The following is a 25,277-nucleotide window of genomic DNA, read 5'->3' as shown; positions in this document are numbered from 1 at the left end:
TCCATTCATCAATTAAATTCCGGCTGCGTTTTGTTGTCTTTTTTTTTTTCGTTTTGTTTCAAGTTACATTAAATATGTTTTTTTCACTAATCCCAACTTTTAAAAATGTATAGATTATTGGAAAATTAACAATTTTAGTTGTTTATTAAATTGTATAAATGTGAATCCAAAACAAACATTTTATGAGGTGTACGTCAGCTGCCGTTCTCCTTTAAACAAAATCACGAATTATGTCGCCAATGTTCGCACTTATTACATTTTTGAAGAAACTTGTATCTTGTATTTTCTTTGATTGAAATAGCAATATCCAGCAAGCTATCTTCACCTTAAAGGCCGGCAACGCACCTGTAACGCCCCTGGGTCTGCGGGTGTCTATGGGCGACGGTAATCACTCAGGTGATCCTGTCTGTAATCTGTCTGATCCGGTCTGCTCGTTTGCCTCCTGTCACATAAAAAAAAAGCTACGCTGCTTATTCGTCTCAATTCTGAACAGGTTGACAATCTATGGCACACGGAATGCCGGCGGTACATTCCATCGGCTCCACATTTCTAGGTCGCCCTCTCTCCTGAGGTTATCCTACCGCACCTCAATTTCCCACCAAACAGAGCTTTCGTCGTTGCAACCTTGTAAAATTTACATTTTAGTGTTGGGATTAATTCATTTCATTCGCCTTTGTGGTCTGGATTTCGGTTTTTTTTAAGAATATTAGAAGTTTCAGAATATTAGATTTTGTAGCTGTGGCAAACTTAGTGAAAAATCATTTTGTGTGTTTGCTGATTTGCTCACAATTTGCTTAGGACATTGTATGTTTAAAGAAAATATCAATGGCTAGCCAAGGCGGGGTTCTAAGTCCGCCTGGCAAGCTACCACCATCTTACATAGGTATGTCGCCATAACAACAATATTCACAGTATTGTTGTGTTTCGTCAGTTGAAAATAAGATAGCCAGTTCCTTTGTACTTGAAGAGGATTCCGGGTGAAGCTCGTTTGAAGTGCCTTCGGTCTTATCATAATTCTTATAGAAATTAAGAGATACTAGGCCTCCCACTATGTGGACCGAAGATCTGGTCAAGGTCGCGAGAAGTACCTGGATGCGGGCAGCGCAGGACCGGTCTTTGTGGAAATCCTTGGTAGAGACTTGTATGAGACCTTTCTCTAGCATTTATCTGAAACGACGGAAGAAATGCGAGTCAAGAGGATCGAAGATTAGTTTTTTTGAGAACTTCGCGTTGTATACTCAAAAATATCAGATAAGCACATCTCTACGTCGCATCTGGCGCAACCGAGAATAAAACACTTACACCATCACTGACGTCACGCGCTATTTCAGTTGTACTCCCTGAAACACTTTCTTTGAAAATTTACGGCTATGATGGTAATTTTACAGCTGATTCAGTAACGGTTACGTTATGGTAAACAATATTTCTATCTGTTACTGTCAAAAATTATTTAAACTTATTTTGCAATGATGCATTAAGTTTTACATATTCTGACAGTGGAGATTGGATTGATTGGGATAGTTCATCGTCATCATCATCAAATCATTTAGTCGCCAACGCAGGGGCACGGCACAACAAATGTGACTGAGTTTCTTCCGCCACTTCTTCTCCAGACCATGTGTTGTCCCAAAGTGGTGGTAAGGCAAGATATACATATATACTTAGGACGTGCCCAAGTGCCCTAGGTACTGAATAAATATGTGATTTCGATAAGAGACAATACATTTTTGTTGCCAAATCGAATTTGGTTCACAATTTCCGGCTAGATTTCATACAAATGCAAAAATATTAACAGAATTTCAGTACATACGTTCCTTTATATGTTACCTGCGCATTCTTTACCGCAAACACCGCTGATAAGATAACAATGAAAAAGATTTTCTTTTAAATCTTCATGATAAGGTCGAGTTTTTATCTTTCAAAGGAAAACGGTGATGCAACCACATAACTCTGCACAAAGTAGACTATGTTCAACTTTATTTTTTCGAATACAAAGTTTGTTTCAGCTCTTTTAGTCATTATTACAGTTGGAAGCAAGAGTAAAGGCGATTTACATTATTTTATAGGGATAAAGTTCAAAATGCTACATTACATACTGTACGTACATCATTAAAACTATAATTAATTGTGATATTTACCAAAGTTACGGCTAAAACGTTTGACACCGATGATCTAACATGGCGACCATGACATGAAACCTCATTAGAAGATTTACCATAGACTTTAATTAGTAAACAATGAATCGCCTTGACTTGGTCACAAGCTACTTGCTGTATTTAGCGCTTATTAGAGGTAATTTTACAAGTAAGCCGTCAGGTGACGCATTGGAATACCTGCATATTGAATTGAATATAATATTGTGCAGTGGATGCTTTCTGAGATGACCTGAAGGATATGAATTAAAGACAACTATCCGGCAGCTCACTCATAGTTTTAATTAGAAATGATTATTTTAATTAAAAAAAAACACTCTTCTTAAAGTACCTGGATGCAGGTAGCGCAGGACCAGTAGTTTTTGAAGTCTTTGGCGGAGGCATTTGTCCAGCAGTGGACGTCATTTGGCTGAAACGAACGAAAGAACTACATACTCCGACTGTCCTTTGAAGCAACTACAAAAATAAATTGGAGTCGTTCAATCTGTATATCATCACTAAATGGGCAAAAATGACCTTGACATGAATTCCTTCTTCATCCAAACCGCAGGAAGATGGCCATTACAAGCACTGAATGGCCAGTGGCCAATATTGTAACCGCTATGTATCTAAAATGTAACAGCAAGGACATGTAAATAAAAACATATTTTGGGGCACTAACGCAAACGCATTGACTGGCTGGGATAGTGCCTTTTCCAAAATTTCGCAATCGAAGCGTTCATTTTGGATCCCAAAACCCTAGTTTTTTTATACAGTCAAATCCAGGCTTCTAGGAAATATTAGATAGATCTTAATAAAATTATCTTAGTTCTCGTAAGATATAAGTACAAGAGTAAAAAAAAAACTAACTAAAGCAGCTTAAAATGCATCGGATACCAAATCGTAACCAAGCAGTTTACTAATATTGTCATCAAACCCCATTATCCATACTTAACTATGACGCCTTGCCTAACAGATAGCTGATGATAACAATGAAATCGTGGCCCAGCAATTTTAATGTTATTTTAGTACCATCACGCACACGACTGTTTGCCCGCACTAGCGCTACTTATTGACAAATTGTGTTTGTTGTTCTGCTCTATCTGTGGTTCTATTCAACACCAGCGGTGCTAATCCGAAAAACGTTATCTGAAGTTTCGAATGTCCCTCCCTGTCGCGCAAACCGAAATGCCGGCATGAGTGAATGTGACAGGTAACGAAACGTAAACAGCGTTTCGGAGTAGCCCTGCTGTTATAGGGTTGCCACCCGTCCGGGTTCCCCCGGACTTGTCTTAGTTTAGAGGGCGACCGGGGAGCGTTCGGGCGGGGTTTTTGTTGTCCGGGTATAAACAATTTAAGTTTTGGGCCAATGTTTGTCTAAGTTTTATAAAAAGCTGTTGACATGTCCGGGTTTTGGGCTCCAAAATCCGGGGTTTTAACGCGTTTTGTCCTGGTTGTCAAATAGAGATGGCAGTCCTAGTTATGACGGACGGGACGTGACCACATTCGTATGGTAATATCTGTTTGTATAAGTGTTTATGTAATTTGCGTACCGTTACGAATTTACAAAAGGTTGACTACAATTATGTATAGTTACGACTTCCTTTCATGCGAGGCGATAGCAAGTGATTTTCTTTAAATAATTATTCTAATTATGTTGTATATTTAATACTAGCTTTCCGCCCGCGGCTTCGCCCGCGTGGAATTTTGTCTGTCACAGAAAAACTTTATCGCGCGCGTCCCTGTTTCAAAAACCGGGATAAAAACTATCCTATGTTCTTTCCCGGGACTCAAACTATCTCTATGCCAAATTTCATCAAAATCGGTTGCGAGGTTTAAGCGGGAAAGCGTAACAGACAGACAGACAGACAGAGTTACTTTCGCATTTATAATATTAGTTGGGATAAGACTTGTGGTTGCTACGTAATATTAGTTAATCCCACATAAAAACACTTGAAGTAAATCCAATACATGTTTATCTAACTACGATAAGTAGGTATCATTTATTACCATTATTAATAGTTAAGTATTTACAGTCAACAGCGGATCAGGCTACCCATTTTTGTTACATATTCGCCCTTATCACAACTGCATAAGACGCTATAGTGTTTAATATTGGTGTCTGTTATTTAATACATAGTTAGATGTGCAGAAATTATGCAGAAAACAACATCTTTTTGTACTGTACAGTCAGTGTCAAATAGTTTGTGACACTCAAAGTATCCAATAAGTTCGCAACACGTCTTTGTTACAATTGGAATGAGGTTTGTTTTGCCAACTTTTTGGCCACTTCGGGTGTCACGAATCATTTGATGCTGATTGTACATAAATAACATCACTAACTTAAAAATAAGTGATTGACATACTTTTTAACACACGTTAAAGTAACTCCGATCATACATCGCTTCCAATTATTTTTAGTTCATCCAAGTATTTTTCTAGCACTAATTGAATGCAGACAAACGCGGAAAACAGATTGTACGTCAAATAGCATGTTTTGTTGCAAAGAAATTCATTATAAATAGCAATAAAATTCCTTTGCGCTTCACAAACAAGGAAATCGTAACACTTCTAAAACGGGAAGTGAATGGAATTCTTCTTAATATACAGGATGTCCTAAAATTTGCATGACATTATGACACTGGAAGTAGCTGGGCTTAAGACGCATCTATTAAGCCGGATGTACATAGAACAGTTTAATAAGTTTTGAGATATGACCAATTTTAGTTACTAACATCCATAAAAAGTTTGACGAGTTCTGAAATATGACTGATATTAGTTATTTAAAAAAGGGGAATTATAAAACGAGCGACTAAAAAAAAACTTTGCGACTGATGATGGCATACTGTTTTAATACCTTGAGCGGTATGAATTTGAGTAAGCGAAAAATTAACCAAACTAACGACAAATATTGATCAATAATAAAATCCAGAACGAGCTTACAAAATGTGGGTTTTGATTATTACATTTCAGACATAAAAATACTATCCGGGCGACTAAATTACTAAGTGAGCGACTAGAAACACAGAGAGGGCAACTTTAATATGAAGATACATTAGATTTTTCTAATTGAGGTTTTACTGAACGAACTACAAAAAAGTTAATTCTAAGCAAAGTTTTGTGAGCTGTTTTATTAATGATTATTGGTTACTGATATTATATTTGAGGTCTCATGTTTTTTATTTTGATACGCTTTATTACTACAGATTGTTACAGCGCGCGAATTCGAATGGGGGCGGGGCGACTGTCTCGATTTTTTAACAAAATATGTATGCAAACACGTTTTGGGTCTAGCAATTCGGCTCAAACTAACAACACCGCCACTGGAAGCAAAACTGATACCTATTGGACAAAAAAGAAAACGAGGCCGGCCCGCTAAGTCCAAGCCAGCACTTATCATACAGTGACGATGAGTAGGTAGAGCTCCTCAATCCTCATAGGTACCAATCAATGAACCTTATTAATAAGATCACTTTTTTTTGGGTTGACAGAAGCGACTTATTTTATTTTGTTTTTTTGTTGATTCGATTTAAGAAAATACAAATTAATTTCATTTTTCGTATTTTTCGTTTTGTCATTGTTTCATTTGATTACCTACCCTTAAATTTTAATGATTTATTTTTTTCGCTACTAGAATAGTGTTCCGTCAAATATTTATTTCATAAGATCATTTTTTATTTAAATGTGGGCTCATAATACGCTGCTCATAATAGTATTTTTCAAAGTAGATTTTGCATTCGAAACACTTCATTAAAGTTAAAAATACCGCTCAGTATAAAAAAAGCATTTGCCAAATATTGAAAAAAATGCAGGACCTAACGTTGACACTCAATCAAATATTAGGTCGCTCAAATATTATGAAGCTTCTCATTTTGTATTTTAAGGATCTCAATTTTTTTTTGTAAGTTGCTGTTCTTTTGATTTTTCGTCACTCGCACTCAGTCGCTCACTTAGTAATTCTTTAGCCCACATTAATTATTTTTGACACTTACAACATAAATTTACAGTCACTCGTTTAAATACTACCCTTTAAAAAATAGACTTTTCGATGCGTCTTAGGCTCATCTATCTCAGCTCTGGTGTCAGTGTGACGTGCTAATTTTGGGACACCCTGTATATAAAAATAAAAGTCCCAATGTCCGATTTATCTTCGGACCAGAAGCCATTCATCGTCCATGTTTTGACTTGGTCATCAGATTAAAGAAAAATATACTTTGTTTACGGCATAAACAATGGGTACGGAAATAGACTTTAATAAACGATTCAAAGTCTAAAACAAACGTTCAAAAAAGAACTAAAAAGCAGATGTTACTTTTCCTCCATAATCAACTTTATACAGTTTCATTTTCATTTGGATTGATGGTTATTGGAGTGTTCTTATTTTTTATTAAAATTATTTGGAATAACCTCAACCCTTTATCAACAAAACTAACATTTAAAGCTAAATACTTACTGCGTATTCTGAATTGAACTGAAAAGGTTGGTTTCAGAGACAAAATGGCTATTTCAGAGACAAACTTCCTACGTATTCTGAAATGAAAAGCCAAAGAAAGGTTTCAGACACAAAGCTTTTTGTATAAAGAAATCCCAACACAGCCAATTTGGTGGTCATTTTCAAATGGCCTTTCCCGGTAAGTCCCAGGATGCCGGTGTACGGGTACATTACCCTATTCACCGCGTGTTTATGACACAAAAACCAGAATTTGATTTTGAATGCTACTCAGAAGCAGTCGCGTGAAAGGGGACCTCTAGTTATAAGTGAAAAGGTTACAGTGCCGCCATTTTTCTTTTTTGTCTCTTCTTCTTCAGGACTTTGAAGATGAGATGAGATTGAGATGTAGTTATGAAGTTATTTCGAAATGTAACAAACCATTTTCGAAAGAATGGTGGGTTTTGTGTAGATTTGTGTTTATTTTGTGGTATTGTCATGTATTATTTATTATTGGTCTCCATTGGCATGCTATTTAGGATCATTTAAATAGGTAATTTGGAAACTGCTTTTGAAATATATGGGGTTTTGGTGCGGAAAGACCCATGGATTTTGTCTATAGCAGGAGTAGAGTGACGTTACTCTTTTGACGAACTTTTTTCAGTTTCAGAGTAACTGAAAATCTACTGTTCTTCTAGGAAGAAACTTTCCATCTGATGACATGTTTTATCTTATGGTTTCTTCGAATGACATGAGCCTACTTCCTATCTTGATAATAACACCGGGTCGCCTCTTTTGTAGTCCAGCCGACCGTGCTCTCTTCAGCATCCTTCCCGGAATGTTTCAAAGCTTCAATTTTACTCGTTCGCTATATTTCGGTGGTTTATAAACGCCCGCTTGCACCAAGAAAGTAGGTCACAGTATATTTAATTTTGTCCCCAGAATACAGCATTAAATGTCAATTAAAAGAGATGTTTGTGTCGAAGTAATTGGTTTTTGTTGACCGTGTCACGTTGTTTGTATTTAATTTTCGTGTATATTGAAAGGTCGGTATTGTACTCGTGTTTTTCAGAAACATTAATTAAACATCAAACAACAAAGATCTACCTATTATGAAACCGAGCTCAAAACATGTTTCAAGCCATATGCTTGAGTTTGAGATTATGATTGGTTCAATTTCAACATTTAGACCACTCACAAGGTTGAATCTACTCCTAAGGCTGAGTTGCACCACCTAACTTTAACGGTAACTATGACGATAAACGGTGCTTTTTGTATGGAGTTTGACAGATTTTTGACGTTTGTCGAAGTTCAATTATGATGGTGCAACCCAGCCTAAGTATTTAAAATATAGTCCTTAAATTCATTTAAATATCTACCTACATACTTGCTTTTTTATTTAAATGTAAATCACTAAAAAGTTTTGCTATTCAAGTTCGCAAGAATATACTCTATGTAAATTGCACTATCAGAGAAGAAAGGGCCATATAATTTTATGGTTATCTCTGAAAAAGCTGAAAGTCAGACTGAGAACGAACCCATTAACATCGCTGAGTTCGGATTTATAACCCTTTCGCCCTCGGGAACATGGTCCTTGCCCTTGAATCTAAGTTTTTAGCTAGACAAAGAAACGGTTCATTGAATCGGTTGGATGTATCCACTAAAACACTCTTAAGTAAATATTCGTTCACGCCATCTAACTTTTTATCTGTAGGATTGTACAACTGAGTTTGCCCTTATATTGGCATTGGCGACTTAAAGATGTCGCCAATGCGTCTGAAGTTTCAGGTTAATCTACTTAAAAGGTCATTTTGGCAGATTTTGAGAGTGTTTTTCTCTGTGTTATTTTATTGTGTACAGTCTCCAAACTCTTTTGTATCAAAATACCAACTACTCGTACTTCAACTACTTATGACGCCACATCGTCGTCGTCATCGTCGTCATTGCTGTGTCGCCTACTAAAGTAGCTTTTGCATCTCCTTGTTTCTCCTTGCCTTGCATCTCCGCTCGCGTATGCAAAAACGCACCTGTTTTAGCTACATAAGATGCCACATATAAACTTGATGTGCTACAAGGCTTGTTTTGCATCTCCGCTCGCGTAGATATCGTCTCTGATTCGTTAAAATGACACAATCGATCGCACACGGCGCGGGCAAGTGTATATTTATTTCCAGATACACGTGTTATTTCGTATTGAAAGTTCTCTCTATTTGCTGATTTGTGTAAAGCCTGCCTTCACCACCTTACCTAAGCCTGTCGCCTAATATTTGCTCGCGGTGGGATTTGATTCCATAACCACTACTGGCACGTTTGGTAAACTATCATTCCACAAAAGTAAACAGCAGCGAAAGCAGTCCCGAAGTTATCTCTATTCTGCTTCTGTTTTCATTGGCTACCCTAGTTCGAAATTTCAAACGCCTCTTAAATTCTTCTGATTAATTTCGTTGCGGGCATAGAAAATTTACTTTGTTGCGGGGACCAAAGACAGTTAAAATTTTCCCCCAGGACAACCTTGGCCTTCATCTTCATCTTCTTATTCGTTTTGCTCTTGGCAGAGCGGTCGTGGTCACTTTGAGGCGTTCCCATCGGTTGTAGAGGCGGATACAGCTCTCCGCACGATCGCCATCTCTCTCTGTTGGCAGACTGTCTGGTGCAGTCATATACGCGGTTTCCCACTGCCCATTTTACTTGACTTCACTGGTTAAGTTTTTATTGGCGATCAAGCTGTAGATCCTGGCTACACAGGAGTTGCAGATGTGGGGACAAGACGTGGGAATAGTCCCGTGGTGGTCAAGCTGTAGATCCTGGCTACACAGGAGTTGCAGCGGTAGAAACGAGAGATGGGAATAGTCCTGTAGCGAACCATACGCCCGTATTGACAATATGCTTGCTTAAGTGAAACAGCAAATCGAACGCACAGCCTTGAATGGAGCTTTGTGATTGGTTCGTGTCACCCTGTGCGCTGTGAGACCTCATAGTAATGTTTGTGAATACGGGCGTTAGTGTAATTTGTACGTAATAAATGGATCTAAACGTAGCTTAAATTAACAAACTACAGTCTGTTTAAGTTTATTTACTGTCATAAGGCTAAGTGGTTAAGTTGGCATTCCCTCGGGCGACGTAATCTCCGTAACTTGCAGGATGGCTGCTAGGGCTGTCACCGGTCAAAAAAATGGTTCAGCAAACCTATTAACTATACCTTTAAACGTCAATATCTACAAGATGTTAAACAATAGTCGTTGCTGTTTAATACAGGTTCAGTCGTAAAAATAGATCCCCTAGAGTTCAAGTCTTCATGTTAAGATTTGCGTCTTTGCAAAAAGTCGTTTAGCTTCGAGGCAAAAAAGTTTCTTTTTTCAAAACATTTTTTAACAAGACTTTACCAAGCCGATACCACTTACCTTCAATGTCGGAAAATGCTATTTATTTATTCATTTTTATAAAAACCCTAATAGCTTTCTTAATAACGTTTTTGCGTCCTCTGATATATTTAGTTTTGTGCGTGGCAGCCCTACTAGAGGTAGTTTTTCCCCCGGGAAATTGATGCGTCGAACGAGATTAAACGTTTACCGTTTATCCATTAAATATTGTATGAAGCGGTCTATTGGCATTAACTTAGTGCCGCGGCTAAAGTTCGTTGTCCTAAGTACTTTTTACAGGGTGTGTTTACAAAACAAAGTATAATTTAAGTATGTTTACATCAGTTTTCTAGCGCTCATAGTACAAGCTTTTCTTAGTTTGGGAGTAGATGCGCAATGTAAAATATCCAAGGATAGACTACATGCTGTAAGACCTAAGTCCACCATTTCCTTCTATTAGGTGGCGTAGGCTTCAAAACCATAGTTTCAAACTTTATAAGCCGCCATAGGCGTCGGACAAGGCTCAAGCCAACCACAGGCGTATACAATGTTCGATTCAGCTGAATAATGTCCACTGCTGGACAAAGGCCTCCCCCAAGGGTTTCCACAACGACCGGTCCTGTGCCGCCCGCATCCAGGCACCTCCCGCGACCTTCACCAGATCGTTGGTCCACCTAGTGAGGGGCCTGCCCACACTACGTTTTCCGGCCCGTGGAACTTGAGTAATTGATAATGTTTTCAAAATAGGGACATGTTATAATAACTACAACGGGCCAAAATAATCGCGATATAAACCCATTTCATTCCATAGTATCGATCACAAATCTAATATTACCGGCTCACAATTCGAGGCATGTTTGATACTGGAATATATCGAATACAGAGCACATATAAATCGAGCGAGCGCTTTCATCAATCATTTCGATCGTGAATCGAATAACGTCGGGTCTATGTCTTTTGTTGGATTATGTGTGTGTAACAATCCGTGACCAATTGCCGGGCGCACACAAATATTTGTCACAATATTTGTCACGATATTGTTGCATTATTTCATTGAAAACAGCTGAATTGAAATGTTTATTGCCCTCGTTTGTCCGCCGCTTCACTTTCGGCATGAAACATTGTTTATTTGAAAATGTATGTTTCATTAGCTGGTTTTATTTCATACACTGATTTAAAACATCAATTTTAGTTTCAAAATTAATATCGTATAATTAATTTTTGCTTCTTTGTCCTTTATTGCTTTATCGACATTAGTAAGCCAATGGAGTCTGGCGCCGAAAAAAAAACGTGCTCTCAGAAACTAGGAGGCAGGCAACAGATATGCCCATAAAATAATCTCAAAAGTAATTTAATAAAATCAGTGTGATTGTTAACACTGGAATATGTTTAAGTATCAGCATATTTTGAACGTTATTCCCTTATTATAGTAGTCCAAACACAATGAAATTTTTGACTTACTCTACCTTATTAAGTGTTAAACTGTTAAAGAATGAAGTTCAAAACACGATACAATTTCAAGTATACGAGTAAATTGGTTTTAAATTCGTTGAATTTCAATATTGAAACTAATCATAGGACAGAATCTAGAACTGAGATTGAATTTTGAACGTTGTTTTATGCGAACTACCTAAACAAATAATATCAACAAATCATTTCCACAACAAGGTTCTACAATACGAAGCTATTCTGCCAGTTGGAACCCTGTCGCGTTTACTCTGTTATGTAACCTATGTGGGTCGCATTGCCAGGTGGTATATTAAATCCGTAATCATTTTTTGCTATGCGAAGGAATCCAATATTATGGTTTCATGTATTATGTATGGAGCTATTACATTCATAGGATGTCATAGTTTAGGTTTGATTACGATGATTATGGTTATTAAACGTGTTTAGGCTAAACTATAAAATACCGCTGAATTTTGGTAAAGAAAATCGGAGAAAGCTCCTAGGGCACAACAAGATAAGCACTGCGACACAAGATATGCTTAGTACAGAAGCCGCTAGCTATTTTTAACCGACTTCAAAAAGGGAGGAGGTTATATTATCTATCATAATAATATCTTGTTGAGTGCTATAAGGCTATTTATTTGTATCAATGGTCTGATATACTTTTATCTGTGGAAGTAATTACTTTATAAAATTAAAAAAAAGGAATGGTATACTGAATGAAATACGAGTATAGCGTTAAAGTTTAGTATGTGGAATCGTTATTTCTCAAGCTAAGTAATGGAAATCCATATTTATGACTTAGTAAAGTAATAAACTGTTTTTGATCTAAGATTCGCACGATTACAACTTTCTGTGGCATCCCAAATTCCGAAGGTAGAGAAGCAAGTTAATGGTTTAAAATGCAGCTGACTCCCCCATAAAACACGGGCTCTTACAGTCTCAAAGGGGTAAGACAAGGAATATTAAACAAAAGATATTAGCTACCTTCAAGAATATCTTCCTTCAAATACCTTCAACATCCTTGATAAATAAACCCAAGGGAAACTCAGAACTTCAGCGCTAAAAGGTAACTAAGGAACGTGATATTTAAATTATGAAAATACTGGGGTAGAAAAGTTGCTTTTATGAACTTTTTAAAAGCATCTATTAATCTACGTCGAGGATGCAATAGTTCATAATAAAAACGAGTACGTAGAAAAGGTGAAATGGTTGTTACCGTTTAATTTTGTTCTAACACAGTTAATTTTTCCAGTAATATTGAATCTTTATTTCGCACCAAAACAGAACCATCTCCAAGGTCCAATCTATCTCTATACCAAAATGTATCAAAATTGGTTCAGCGATTTGATCGTGAAAACATAGCAAATAGGTAGAGCTACTTTCTTCGTTCGTTCGTTTCAGCCAAATGACGTCAACTGTTGGACAAAATCCTTTACCAAGGATTTCCATAACGACCGGTCCTACACCTTCATCAGATCGGCGGTCCACCTAGTGGGGGGTCTGCCCACACTACGTCTTCCGTCCCTACTTTGTTATTAATTTTATTTTATACTAGCGGCCCCCCGCGACTTCGTACGCGTGGATCCCGTTTTACCCCCTTAGGGGTGGAATTTCGTAAAATCCTTTCTTAGCGGATGCCTACTTCATAACATCTACCTGCATGCCAAATTTCAGCCCGATCCGTCCAGTGGTTTGGGCTGTGACCTTTGAGTCTGTATATTTAGACTTTTCTTATTTTTAAAGTAGTCGAAGTGTATATACTGTCGAATAACCATCGACTTATCGTAGCCTACGTCACCTGTCAATCAAAGAAACGCCATGATCGCGATACTGCGCGCGCGCATTTCCCACCGCGTTCGTTGTGCCCGTAGCACAGTTTCGCGGCTTTCATGTTCCGACCGCATCGATTGCCTACCTTCAGAGCACCTCAAGGTTTACACCAAGGGATCTTATGTGGTCGATATAAGGGTGAAATTACAATAACAATGTAGTCTGATGTGGTGACAGTTCAATTGATAACCTCTGCGGTTTCGTCACGCCTGACGAATCTTTGCGAGATCTCTCTTAGGATGGAATTCGATAAAAGTAATTTTTCTGCACCTAGGCTTTTAAACTATCTTACCTAAGTCTGTCGCCATAACAACAATGTTAACAGCATTGTTGTGTTCCGGCAGTTAGAGGTAAGATAGCCAGTTCCTCTGTGGTTGAGGATTCCGGGTGAAGCTCGCTTCCACCTTCGGCCTGATCATCACTTGCCATCAGGTGACATACAGGCCAAGAGCTTTCTCGTTGTGGATAAAAAAGCGCTTTTAGTCCCAGTATTACTTCAACCCTAACACTGCCTCAAGGCAATAAATGGGCCAGTGCTGAGAAGGCAGCGCAAGAAACTTAGTCACATTTGAAACACATGAAAATGTAGAGAATTTCAAACGGGTAGGTAGATTATATTTTCTTATATTATACTTGGAATGGTTAACTGTCAATTTGTTCAAGACAAAGTAATAATAAACTTAGTTCATTCATTTTATTAACACGCAAAAAATAGTGAGAATAGGTAACTGATATTTTTCCTCAATCAAAAAGAGAAAGGAGTTTCGTAAACCAAGTAAACAAACTTGTTTATTACGCACACGGTTGTGTTTACTCATCTCGCCGCTAACCACAATGTAATGAAGAGCAGTAATGTCTTTCTGATTACATGTAACAAATTCAATTCAAATATTTATTCAATCAGACTACAATTACATGTATTAATATTTTACTTTAGTCTTATTGATTAATCTAGCTCAAGCACCGCATTATTTGAAGTGCAAGGGTTTAAAGAGGGCTCTTTTCCTCCCGTTTAACACCTGTATGTATCTAAATATGACCTTTATGCTTAAAAGAAGATCCAAGCCTGTATTTGGCCTAAAAACTGATTTAAATATTGTCAATGACTAACTTGAATCTATGCTTGAAGCCCTGAATGTTAATTGACTGTAGATTGACTTTTCGTAACACAGGCAAATGTAGAAGTCCACCTAGCTAGCTAGAGCTTAGTTGTTTCGTCAATTTACGAAAAAATAGCCAGTTCCACTTTGGTTAAAATGAACCAAGGGTTTCAAAAATTGCTTTATGCACTTTACTTACTGTCTCTTTATAAGCTGTGTCAAGATGGAGTACCCGCCAAGTCGAGGAACACTATTTGCTCCCCTGGGACCGTAAATACATTCATTTCCCGCCGGCGTGGGTTGTTTGCAACCTTTTCGGCAAGCAAACGTTGGCTTCGAACATTGGGATTTTTTGACCCAAGTTGGTTCAGATATTTTTAATTCATACCGACGTTGCTTCCAAATCTTTTTATTTTACTGTATTGGTAAAGTCCTTGTTCGTTCGTTTCAGCCAAATGACGTCCACTACTAAAAAGGATTTTCAAGGATTCCTTCCTGCAAGTTCATCAGACTACAATAGGTCTCCTTCACAGTCCTTGTATTTTTGCAAAGAAAAGCTGCAACCCTCTAACAGAACCTTTTTATGTGACATGTGACTACGCTGAAGTTTATAAGAGATGCAAATAATAAAGTTTTCTGCGTCTTTGTCACCATAGACCAATAAAAATCCTTTCTCGAAAATGTTGGCTCCAACTAAAACTGAAGCGCTGTTATTGGCATACTCAGCCAACTAGAAAGCGCCAACAATATGCTGGACTATAAATTAACGTTGTAATTAATCATGTTCTTTGAAATCGCTGTTGTTGTCGAATACCGAAGTTGTTGATCCATTCTGTAATTTATTGATCCAAGTATTGCTTTGAAAATAACGAGTTTTGTTTCTATAATTTCAATTCAGAGTACTACCACAGAATAATAACAAGTACTGTACTACGATTAATAAACAACAAACTTTTAAAAATACAGTTTCGCAGGGGCAAAGTTTGTACCTATACCTATAAACGAAACTCAAACAATATAACCAAGAGTCAGTTTTGAACGTTCAGTATGGGAATTTTAGTTCCCATTCCCATTTTGTAACATAATATCCCATGTCCAGATGTTTTGGGTATGCGAAATACATTATTCCATGTTTTATAGCGCTCTTATACTTGCTGCAATATCTCTTTTCATTGTCGCTTCTTTGGAACAAATTATTATGATATTACACAAGAACATCTTATTCCAAACGAGACCTAAACAGACTTACGGGCTTAGATAAATAAAGCCTAGATGGATAGTCTTCATACAAACGCTTCGTCTTTTTTTTTTTTTTGGGATGGACTGTCCCGCTGAAGCGCCCAGGGCGCCACGCAGTGATTCTGCCAATGTCAAGTAGTTAGAGAGATACACGTGACTTTTGATTATTGGCCGGTATTTAATATGTGGGTATCTCGAGAACTTAATTGTTTAGAGTCTTTAACATAAAACTCGCCACCTAAAACAAAACAACACATTGCAAACGTACACGTACATCACAAACAAAGTTATTGGGAAAGGGGAAGTTAAAATTTAATGTTATACACAGAACAATATTTACTTATATATTTAATACTTGAGGATATTGTTAGTAGATAATGGAAATTTAGAGGACGGGGATATTTTAAGGGAAGGACGTCGTACAATGAGATTGGATATTTCGGGCAGTTGAAGAATATGTGGTCAGTAGTACCCTCATCTGTACCACAATCACAAAAAGAACTGTCTTTAATTTTAATTTTATGTAAAAATTTAGGTGTGCAAGCATGGCCAATACGTAAACGACAAATTGTAGATACAGAGCGTTTATCAAAGTCACGGTGATAAAAGAACCAAGGCTTACGAGGAATACGCGGTTGGATGTTGGCGTAATAGCGGCCTTTTAATCGAGATGATTCCTCAAACCGGGATTGCCACACGTCCACCAGTTCCTTGGACGCTAGGGGAAGGATGTCCGAAGCGAAATTAGATTGTCGTAATGAGCCAAGACGACAGGCTTCCTCCGCCCATGAATCCACCTGCTCGTTGCCACGAATACCGCTATGTCCTGGGATCCAAGCGAGAGTAACTTGGATATTCTCACAGTAACACTTATATAAATAATCCTTTATATTAAGAATCAAAGGCGAGTTACATTTTGACTTAAACATATTGCCTAATAGGGCATTTAAACAGCTCTTTGAGTCCGAGAATATAACGGCCTTCTTTAATTTGTGAGAATAAACATATGATATTGCTTCTAAAATTGCTAAAGATTCGCCTGAATAAACTGTTGTTTCCGTCGGAGATTTGAAGCTCAACACCACCTGGAACTTTGAGATCCAAACAGCGCTACCTACGTGACCGTCGACAGGTGATTTTGACGCATCAGTGTAGATTGGCAGCCATTGATGCCAATCCTGGTCAAGGCGCTCGGTAAGTTTAAAATCGGCTGCTGGGTCATTCTTAAATATACCTAAGTCCAGAATAACGTTAGGCTCAAAAATCACGGCGTGGTAGTCGGTTTGAAAAAGAGGATTTTTGCTATATTTGACAATAGGGTTTGATAAGGAAGAAAATTTACGAAAACTAGTGATAATTCGTGGGGGATCCTTATGGGTCCAATATTTGCAAGTAGAACGGGAGGTATAATTTAAGAGATTTTGAAGACGGGAAATTAGAGGGTGTGCTGAGTTTTGGAGTAATTTAATAATAAATCTATCTGATAAGTATTGACGGCGAAGGTCCAGTGGAGGGTCGACACATTCTACCTGTAGAGCGTTCTTCGGAGACGACTTCATAGCACCAAGAACAATTCTTAGGCTTCTCGCTTGAATTAAGTCTAATTTGTTTAAGGCCTCTTTGCTACAGGGTTCAAGAAGGAAAGAGTCATAGTCTAGGTGGCTACGGACTATTGCATTATACAGCAATTTTTGACAATAGGGGTGTGACCCCCACCAAACTCCGGAGAGGGATCTGAGAATGTTGATGCCTTTTTCACATTTTTGAGCTACTTGGGCGAAATGGGGAATGCCGGTCATTCTAGAATCCAGAACGACTCCGAGAAATTTAACTTTTTCTACAATGGGGATAGACTGACTATTGCACGAAATGTCTACATCAGGAGAGAGTCTTTTTCTCGTGAAGATCATAGCATTACACTTGGGAACTGAAAGAGATAAACCATGGTCTTCCAACCAAATCTGGAGATAGAGGAGGGCTGAGTTCAAGCGGTTTGAGATATCTTCCAACGATTTTCCAGACAAGTATAAGCAGATATTGTCGGCATATTGGAGAACATTACAGAAACATGAAACGCTACTTTCCAGGTCGAATGTATACAAGCTGTATAAAATAGGGCTAAGTACAGAACCCTGGGGAAGTCCCTGCCATACGTTTCTAGGGGGTAGAAGATGGCCATTTGATCGGATTTTAAGTGTCCTACCCATTAACAAGTTTGTTGCACAATGAACTAACCTCACAGGGAGACTCAAGCGAAGTAACTTCTTTCTGAGCACCGGAAGTTGGACATTGTCATATGCAGATGTTATGTCTAGAAACACTCCTACCAAAAACTCTCCCCTCGAAAAGGCAATTCGTATCTCTGATGTTAGTATACTGAGGCTGTCCATAGTACCTTTAGCCTTGCGGAACCCAAATTGACTGTCCGCTAAGATGCCTTTACTTTCAACGAGCCATTCTAGCCGATTTTTAATCATATGCTCCAGTACCTTGCAGAGAGTGGATGATAAGGCGATGGGTCTATATGAAGAAGCATCAGTCGGATCCTTACCTGGTTTTAATAAAGGGATCACAATTTGTGCTTTCCAGGAATCGGGGATGTTACCAGTCATAAAGACACTGTTAGCCAGGTTAAGATAGAACTCCTCTCCAATTGGCCCGAGGTGTGTGAGGAAAGCGTAGGGAATACCATCTTCCCCTGGGGAAGAATCTCTAAGACCCTTTAAGGCACAATGAAGCTCTTGAATAGAGAATGGTTGATCAAACCTGTCACTACTGTGTAATTCAAGATACGGAGAAGGAAGACAATTCAAGTGGGGGACAAAATGAGGGGCTATCTTATTGGCAAATGAATTAAGCCATACTGAAGGGTCATTAGAAGCGGGTGAGGAACCAGTGAGAGAGCCACGAAACCGTTTAATGCTGTTCCACACAAGTGATGATGGAGATCTAGGTGAGATGTTTTCACAAAATTTGATCCAACCCTTTTTTTTCTTAGTAGCTAAGACCCTTTTTGTACGAGCTGCAACTTTCTGATAATGTAAGTAATTTTCCGTAGTCATTGACGTATTGAAATTCCTCTCAGCAGATTTACGCAGTTTTACCATTTCCGTGCATTCTGAGTCCCACCAAGGAGGGGGGGCAATTTTTTTCCGGTTCGGTTTCTTACGTGGGATATTTGAATCAGCTGAATAAGTTAAAGCGTCTATGAAAACGGATAATTTCTCATTAACGTTCTCAGAGGAGTTGGCATTATGGCTTAGTAGAAATTCATCCACATCTGATGTGTATTTAGACCAAATTGCTTCCTGTAATTTATATTTGAGTAAAGGAGGGGTTGAAGGAGTAGGTATTACCGATAAAGGCTTGGTAATGATAATGGGGAAATGGTCACTACCGAAAGCTTCAGGTAGGACGCTCCAGTGACAAAGGGGTGAGAGGTGAGATGAAGAAATGGACAAGTCTACAGCAGATCTTGGATCCTGAGTGGGTGAAACTCTTCTAGTAGGAGATCCATCGTTAAGAAGACAAAGGTTAAGGTCTTCCAGGATATCCATTAGTTGGGTTGCGAAAGAGTCGCAACTTCGTGAGCCCCACGCATAGTGGTGAGCGTTGAAATCACCTAGTATAAGGACCGGAGGAGGAAGAGAAGAGAAAATAGACAGTAATTCCGGAATAAAAGAAGATGAAGGGTGAGGAATGTATATAGAAAGAAAAGAAATATCCATTACTCGAGCTGCAACTGCATTAAATGCTGAGTTAGCGGAGGGATACGGAGTAATGAATATGTGAAACTTTTTTTAATTAAAAGAGAGCAACCACCATAGCCATCGTCTCTGTCATCCCTGAGGCAGGCATAGCCAGGTACCCTGAAATGGGACTCCGGCTTTAGCCATGTCTCAGAGATGGCAGCCACTGCTACGGAATATTTATTGAACAAGTAAATAATTTCAGATTTTTTGTGACGGACGCTTTTACTGTTCCACTGAAGAAACAGACACGTGTCCGTCATCGTCAAATTTATCGTCGGGGACAAGAATATTTTTAGGGATTTTATTGAAGAGAGTATTCAGTTTGGAGGCAACGTTGGGCGGTAAGGAGTCATTGAATTTTGAGATGATTTCTGTGAGCATGGACAAGCAAGATTCGATAAGACGGTCATTTTCAGATACACTAGTCTGTGATGAAGATAACAAGGCACAGCCATTGGGTAATGCTGAGGGCATGTCAGCAACCAAAGACTGATGAGCTTTTCTATCGTATCCCTTTGACAAGGGGGTCCTCATACGAGGGCTTAAAGAAACTGTCTTCCTATGAGTTGTAGAAGTATAGTTAGGGATTGGTTTTTGGGTAATTTGTGATGAAGAGGACTGGGAAGCGAGAAAAGCGGTACGAACATCTTTAGCTACGTCATTATATGGACGTCTGGATTTTGGTGTAAGTCCTGACGCTTCCATATATGAAATACCCTCCTGAGACATCACCTGTTTAATTTTCCTTTGTCTAATATGTTCCGGGCAATTTTTGTCTGTGGCTAGGTGGGAGCCTGAGCAAAGGAGGCACGATGACCTTTCCTCTGCAATGTTGCAGTTATCTCCTACATGATTCTGTGCACAACGGTAGCACCGAGGTTGAGAACGGCATTGTGTTTTAATGTGGCCAAATCTGCAACAGTTGTGACATTGGATGGTGGGAAGTTGGTAGGATTCCACTACCATTGAAGTATGGAAAGAGTACACCCTTTTTGGTAGTTTCTGCCCTGAAAATGTCAGAACCACGGTTTGAGATGGTGTCCATGAGGCTTTACCATTGACAATTGTTTTTCGGTTGAGTCGTCTGGCTTTCAGGACAATCCCGAAACCCTCTGGGATTTCTAAAGAGTCTATGAACTCATCCAGAGACCAGTCGGTTGGTACTCCGCTCACTAAGCCCATGCGAGTCACGTGGTAGGTGGGAATCATTGCAGAGTACTTATTTTCAGTCAATAATTGGCAGGTGACAAATTTATTGGCTTCTTCCCCAGTGGAAAACTCAACTATTATTCTGTTACGTCCAGCGGCTTTAATACCATCCCGGACGATACCCTTCACGCCATTACGATGGACCAGTTGGCCAAACTTAATGGGGCGAATGGTAGTGCCCGCTGCAGGGTCAGGTTCGGTACGAGAAACTTGAACAATAAAGGGACCATGGTCATCACTGGATGTACGGGATTCCAAGAAACTGGGATGCGTGTAAATAGATTGTTGCGAAGCCGAGGGATCCACATCTCCCGTTCCCCTTGTTCTTTTATCTACGCTCGTCGTAGAATTTGGTACTTCCGAAGGAAGTTTATGTTTCCTATTGGCTTGGCTTACAGAGGAAAAAACGGGTGGCGACAACATGTCTTCATCCGGAGGGTCCGGTGGCTCCGGCGTGAGGACGCTCATTGTACAACGACCAAAATCGGTTTTAATAAAACTAATACGAGACAAACAAGATGTTAGTAAGTACTTACCTGGCTAGCCACCACCCACACACAATAAAAACTCAAAACGAAAGAGAAAATCCCACAAATAGTGACTGAAAGTATCGCAACGACGCGGATCCTTCAACCACCGACGGCAGAATCTTCGGCCAAACGCTTCGTCAAAAGTGAGGCAAAAATCTTATGTCATTAGTGTCAATTTTGTTGGGGAGTGTAGACAGTGAAGGCGATTTTCCCGAAAGTAGGGAAATTTTTAATACGTTTTTCATTATTTTATAATTAACAAAAACAAAACGCATCATGTACCTACTTATTTATTGAATTCAAAGTTACCTACCTAATTACAATAAGATAAATCGACTTAAAAGTCCCGATTTCATAAAAAAAGGAAGTGTATTTGTACGGCGAACAATTGGGAAATAAATTTTCTTATTACTGGTATCATTCCCGTATTTAATTTTTGAAAGCCAAATTCAAGCAAAATACGCGTCGAATTGTAGTACTTACTTATGAAATGTAACACTGGTCACTTTCTTTCGTTTTTCTGATGTATTAAGACACTCTTTCACAGCACAAACCGTCATAATTAATTAAAATTCGTCGGACGTGTTTACCAATTTTTCACTATGACAGTTCATGTGACGTTTACGGGTGAGCCGTTCCGGCTCACTAAAAGCTGCCTCACTTTTCGTGCACTGACTATCTATCTAGGCTTTATAAATCTAAGCTTACGGGACTATTCACACCTCTCGTTCCCACCGCTGCTACACCCAGGGTCTGCAGACTTGATCACTTATAAAAAACATCCTTAGAAACAAAAAGAAGACTGCGTCATCCATCCATTCATGCTACGCAGGGTGACACCCGAAGCGTGTGGGAATGCGAAGTGCCTGGCAGACCCCTCGCAGACTGCTCGTTGCGCGTGACAGGTGACTCAGCGACAACTGTCAGGGGTGTCGCAGACTTAATAGTTTTACACAACCCGTATTATTAAGCATGTATTAACCAAAAAGTTTCATTGTTTTTAACTTGTTTCTCAAGGTGTTAAGATAATAATTGTGATTCTTAAATTTTGGCAACATTAAAGGGAATCCTGGTGAGTTTTTAAAAAGATTGACTTAATTCTGAAATGAAGTTGTTGACTGCCGAGACACTAAACGCAATAGAATTTTATTGTTCGAGGCTCACCGGTGAGCCTCGTGGCGTCTAACGTGTTAAAGACACTGACAAATACTATGCTTAAGTTGTTTTCTAGACCTCTCTGAATTTCATAGAAATTCTAAAGCAGGAGTGTGAACCGATTTCACAAGCAAGATATTTTCTAATAAATCTTATAAAACAAAGCAAAGAAAAGGAAAATGTTATTTTTCCACTCATTTTCACAGTAACTACTTTGGACAAACATTACTTGAGTTTTCACGCGCAAATATAAGGACGTTAACACATTAAGGGGGAGGCGAGCTAATGTGATCCCACGTGGAGACAATAGGCTGCCTCCACAAAAGCCGGCAAGTGTCGAATGTTGTCCAAGAGCCTGACGTTCAATTTCCTACCGTCTGGCGAGTGCATGCAGAGACGTATTTAGAGGTGCGGGGCCCCAAAGTTGAAAATAAGTAGCAGGCAAGATGATATGGAGATATTAAAAAAAACAGTCCTGTTATTTACTTCTTTCTTTCATAAATATGCATTTAAAACTAGTTTGCTGAATGAACTAAACTCGATTCAAACACTAACTCGATATTATAAATTAAATCTCATGGTCTAGTCTAAATTAAACCAATAATTTGGTAGAATCAAATGCCATTTAAGAGTTTAGTGTCTTTACAAAATAGAACCAATACATGCATGAAGTTTGAAGCATAAAATTAAGTAAGATTTCATTCATATTTCTTTTAGCTTTTCCCTTGGGGCCCCAAGTGCCCCCCAGTAGCCCCGGCCCTGGCTGCAGTTTTCTAGGTCGTCGCTCAGTCAATATGACAAAACGGACGATCGGCTGTAAGCAATTTCGACTAACATTTCAACGGATCTGTGGTTTTTAAAGTTGTTTTGATGTACATTATATTCCAAGAATAAAACATTAATACATACACTACTCACTTAATTAACCATTTATCTGCCGCTCAACGATTTCGCTGGAATGGAGACTGAACGGATTAATTTGAATTCTGTGCGGATTCAAAACAGTTAGCAATCCCCCGGACTATTCAACTTCCACATGATTGGTTTTATCGGCGATCCTGGCTGAACAAGAGTTGAAGTGATAGGAGGGAGAAATAATCCCGTAGTTTTGACACTCCCAGCAGACTGAATACAATGTTAAAAAAAAACAATACTATCAGATATCTTAAGTATATCTCCTTAATTTATTTTTAAGTATACTTAACTTTATTGAGTTTTCTTGAATTTATTTATATTCAACAAAAGCTGTTCAGGAAAGTCTTAACAAAGAAAAATGCAAAGCTTTCCGCGGAGTACAGCGGCTGCATAGAATAAAGTACAGCTGCTTATTATCCCTTTGTTCTGCTTTTAATTTGTTTGTAACTCGCGTTTTTGTTTCAATGCCACAGAGGAATTTGTTGGTAAGATGTATGTTGGTTTGTTGTGCCGTATTTGTGTATGTAACTTTTGTGTTATCATTTGTTGTCCGACTGAATCCATATTGATGCTATTAAATGTACTGTAGCCCTGTAAAAACGTATTATATTCGTATGAGACCCATACCTAATCAATTACCGTCTCAAAATTGAATGTATTAATTAAAACATACAATTTCTTTCTGGAATAGGAAATGGCTATTTTGATCGTTCCTTTAAAATATTCCATATTGACTTAACCACTTGCCACCTGTGTTGATGTTATGTAAAACAAAATAAATGTAGATACATGTTTATGTCCTTAGTAGCTAGTCGTACGACAGCCTTTTTAGCTTATAACGGAAAAGCTCTTGTCCTGCATGACCTGATGAAAAGTGATGATCGATCAGGGCGAAGGTGGAAACCAACTATGGATTCTGTGATCCATAGAGTATCTTACTTCCAATTTCCGAAATCTCATAAACCTCAGTAATTGAACAATTGCGATATCAGTCAGTCCCAAGTTTAAACAGCATCATTAATACCATGATCTCAGCTCAAATATCCCAGAAATCTCACTGATTCCAGCTGGTGATTAAACCGGCTAATTAAGGCTCCTGCGTGCAGGCTCAGCGCTCAAGTGACAGTTAATTGCGGTGGCGCTAGCGTCGCCTGGAGTGCGATACGGCACAGCTCTGGAAAAACAGCCAGACCACCTAGGCAAAGTAACATTTGTGACGAATTCAATTTCGAAATCTCTCCATAGAGTGAAGCAACTATCTATAAAAAACTGATGGAGAGCGAAGTGAGGTGGATTCTGTGCGATACGACACAGCTCTGACAAAATAGCCAGTCCCCCTAGAGGGCCTAGAAAAAGGACATTGGTGACAGAATCAGTTCCACTTTACGGAGCGAAACAAAAATGGAAAAAACCGAAGGGTAACCGTTTCGCATCGCCGTGGCCATTTGCTAATGTTGACTGCTGAAAATCATTATTCGGATATTGTGCAACTGTGGTGCTTTATAATGTCACGAAAGTGACGACGAAAGTGAATGGCTGAAAAAACAAAAAGTTTTGAATTTTTAAACTCCCTGTCCAATCAAGAGGAACATTTTATGCAATTCTATTTGCTTTTACCTCGCTCCAATTCTGTGGACAAGCAGCCTTAAATAGGAAAGGTTATACTGCAGTGTATTTGCCGATCTATTTGCCCTGTGACGCTGGAGTCGGCTATTGAGACGATGCCTAAGTATGTGCAAGAATGCTTTGATGTGTGTTAGCATTTCCAAGCATTTCTTAATGGTGACATTAAAACTTGCTACAACGTTGAATTTTCTCTCTAGACTTTATTAATATTTCTGCCTGTTTTACAGCGTGTAAAATTACTTATACAAAATATTATTACGTGTTCACTTTGTTTCCATATTAAATGTCACTTACTTTTCATATAACTCACAATGAAAAACGTACAGATACAGCGATTTTCAGCGTTACAACTATATTATTAACTCATATTAGATAAATTAATTAAAACAAAGTTGAAGTATTGTTAAGTAAAAGTACTTGCTTGTGATTTATTTGTTAATTATAATTATAAATAACATGATAAATGTTAAAAATAACATTATACGATATAAATAATGTGCAAAACTAGAAAGTCAATATTTCATGTCAAAGTAAACATACTTTATAATT

At 38.5% G+C, this 25,277-nt stretch overlaps 1 protein-coding gene across 2 annotated transcripts in view; it reads left to right on the top strand.

The window, feature by feature from the left end:
- LOC135081102 (protein kinase C and casein kinase substrate in neurons protein 1) overlaps nucleotides 1–25,277 on the top strand; it is a 166,830-nt gene that overhangs the window by 122,962 nt on the left and 18,591 nt on the right. The window lies entirely within an intron of this gene.

Source organism: Ostrinia nubilalis, chromosome 19, assembly GCF_963855985.1.
Source record: "Ostrinia nubilalis chromosome 19, ilOstNubi1.1, whole genome shotgun sequence".
Classification (NCBI taxonomy): Eukaryota; Metazoa; Arthropoda; class Insecta; order Lepidoptera; family Crambidae; genus Ostrinia; species Ostrinia nubilalis.
This window is presented reverse-complemented; position numbering and strand designations above follow the sequence as displayed.